Source organism: Cnephaeus nilssonii (genome assembly GCF_951640355.1).
Source record: "Cnephaeus nilssonii genome assembly, chromosome: X".
NCBI classification, from domain to species: domain Eukaryota; kingdom Metazoa; phylum Chordata; class Mammalia; order Chiroptera; family Vespertilionidae; genus Cnephaeus; species Cnephaeus nilssonii.
The window spans coordinates 109,630,038-109,633,430 of NC_137071.1; positions in this window are offsets into that span (position 1 = coordinate 109,630,038).

Genomic DNA, 3,393 nt, shown 5'->3' on the forward strand with positions numbered 1-3,393 from the left:
TCTCCTTCAAGAAGCATGTACTGCCCTACTCGGGTTGGCTCAGTGACTAGAGTGTCAGCCTGAAGACTGAAGGGTCCTGGGTTCAATTCCAGTCAAGGGCATATGCCTAGGTTGTGGGCTCAATCCCCAGTAGGGGATGTGCAGGAAGCAGCCTATCAGTGATTCTCTCTCATCATTGATGTTTCTATCTCTCTCTCTCCCTCTCCCTCTCTGAAACCAACAACAACAAATATATGTATTTTAAAGAAGCACGTGCCTATTTCTCTAGGGCCGTGATCGGCAAACTGCAGCTCGCGAGCCACATCGGCTCTTTGGCCCCTTGAGTGTGGCTCTTCCACAAAATACCACGGCCTGGGTGAGTCTATTTTGAAGAAGTGGCGTTAGAAGAAGTTTAAGTTTAAAAAATTTGGCTCTCAAAAGAAATTTCAATCGTTGTACTGTTGATATTTGGCTCTGTTGACTAATGAGTTTGCCGACCACTGCTCTAGGGTATCAGCTGCCTGTTCACCAATTCCTTTCCTGCAATCTTTTTGGGTTTTCCCTGTCCCTCCTAAGCATAAAATTCTGAGACACCAAGGACATTGCTGGCCCTTATTCAGTAATAAGCCTCTTTCCATCATTCATTCTCTGCATCATGCCTGGTATTTTGTTTGTAAGAATCCTCTTTATTTTAACCATTTGACAATTTTATTCAACTATAATTAACAAACCACTATCACTGATCAGCAGGTCTCTTAAGTCTGGTCATAGACAAGCTGCTCACACTTAATACAGTACCTGTGTTTAACCCTGGGCACCAACCAAACACTTAAGCCAAGATGTAGTCTGAGTGCCTAACTCTGGACTTAGAGACTTAAACCCTAATTTCAAATTAAGCCCTTAATCCTAACACCGTATGGAGACCTTAATTTAATTGTATTTATAAACAGAGCCTCTTTTTACTCCTAGGTCTTAAACCTGATTAAATTGAGCCCCAGCGTATAGTTACATACTCACTGCCTATGTCTGGTCAAAGAGGAAGTATCTATGACTGGTCTCAGACTAAGTCTCTAACCCTGATGTCCTATTGAACCCTAACTATGGCCACTAATAAGCCCTTAATTCATGATATTGAGATCAAACATATCATCAGACATAGCTCCTAAACCTGTTCCAGGCTGAGATTCAAGACTGAGCTAACTGATCTAACTCTGGGATGTATTTAATATCCATCACTGACCACAAAATGAATACTCAGCATAGATACTGACTGAGCTCTCAACCCTGACCACAGACTGAGTCTCTAACTTGGTGATAGTTTGATATATGATCTTGGAAACCAACCCACCTATAATATCCACAGACTTAGCACTAACCAGAAAATGATCCCAACATTGGCAATAGAATGACTACTAAACTTGGCCTCATACAGAGACAAAAACATGTACAGAGACTGAAATATAAACCTGGCCAAGGACTGCCTTAATCCTGGCCAAGAAGTGAAACCAAATCTACTAATTTGAGGTTGTATTCTGACCACAGCATATGCACTAATCCTGTTAACAGATAGAACCCTGAACATAGCCACAGGCTGAGACTTAACTCTGTTCAAAGACCAAGTTCTAAACCTGGACAGGTACTGGGTTCGTAAATCTGACCATGGAATAATCCACTGAATCCGGTACATACTGAGCCCCATCAGTGGCTACGGATTCGGCCCCTAAGTCTTATAGCTTCTAAACTGCTTACAAACTGAGTCTCTTGCCACAGACTGAATTTCCAACTCTCATCACAGACAGAGTCTGTAAGCCTAACCTCAAACCTGAACTTTCAACCTAAAAATAAAACTGATCCCCCAATATGGTTAATGACTGATCCTCAAACTTTGAGGTACACTAAACTCTCTCATTAATTGCTAGCCCCAGATTATATTCTTAACCTCAGCCACAGACAGATCCCCAATATCAGAAAGTGAACTGTTTAACACTGGTCAAGGACTAAACCCAAACCTTAAATATGAATTAAGGATAAAACAAAACAAATACTTTCATATTCTTTGCTTAAAATCTAGCACAAGATTTAACTTTAACCCTGAGAACAAATGCAACTCACCAAGATCTGAGCCCTATTCTAGGTCACAAGGAGTACTGCCCTGGGAAAAAGACTGTAAATTCTTCCCACAATCTGAGACTAACCCTGAGCCTGAATAAAAAATGACTCCTAACACCACAGGGCTGAATCAAGATCCTCTTCATATTATTAGACCTAACAATAAGGCTAAGACTAATAACCTTTGTCACAGACTGAGTTTTAAACCCATAAACAAAGTTCACTATATTATTGGCCACAGACTAAGTTCTAGCAAATTGAGGTTGAGCAATCAGTCTGGTGACAAGCCTATCTCTAAATCTGGGAGAGATGTACAATGACACTGGGCATAAGGGTACTAAAAATTAGCACAAATTGAACTCAACTGCTGATACCAGAATGCCTGCTATACTAGCCAGAGTCAAAGTCCCATACCAACAACAGGACATGAACACTCTGAACTCAAACCCAAGCAACAGCCTGAGCCCAAAACCCTGATTCCAGCCTGAGTCTCTAAACCTGAACTCAAGCTGGATCCTATGTGTTGTCCATTCTCACACTGACATTATTTGCAGACTGACCTATAATGTCAACAGCCGATCTGAGAAACATGTTTATACTCTTAGCCCCTAAACCTTCTCCATTATAAGCTTTAACTTAGCCATTGGTAACCCCCAAACTCTGGTAAAAACTTAATCAGATACAAAAATTAGTTGCATTTCTATACATTAACATTGATTTATCTGAGAATAACATTAAGAAAACATCTCATATACAATAGTATCAAAAATAACAAAATATAGTAGTAACAAACTTAACTTGGGAGGTGAGAGACATGTACACTGAAAACTATAAAACACTGATGAAAAATTAAAATGGACACAAATAAATGGAAAGGCATCCCATTCCACTGAAAAACAATCAATATTGTCAAAATGTACATACTACCCAAAGTGATCTACAGATCTGATGAAATCCCTATAAAAATCCAATGGCATTTTAAACAGAAATAGAAAACCAATCATACAGCTCTGAATAGATATTCCTCCAAAGATATATACTAATGGCCAACAGGTATTTGAACAGATGCTAAACATAAGGGAAATGCAATGAAAACCACAGTGAGAAATCATCTCACACCTGTCAGAATGGTTATTACCAAAAGCAAGAGATAACAAGTGTTGGTGAGTATGTGGAGAAATTGGAACTCTTATATATTGTTATAGGGTATGGAGAATGATGCAGCCACTATGGAAAACAATATAGACATTCCTCAAAAAATTAAAAGTAGAACTACTATATGATTCAACAATATCATTTATGGGT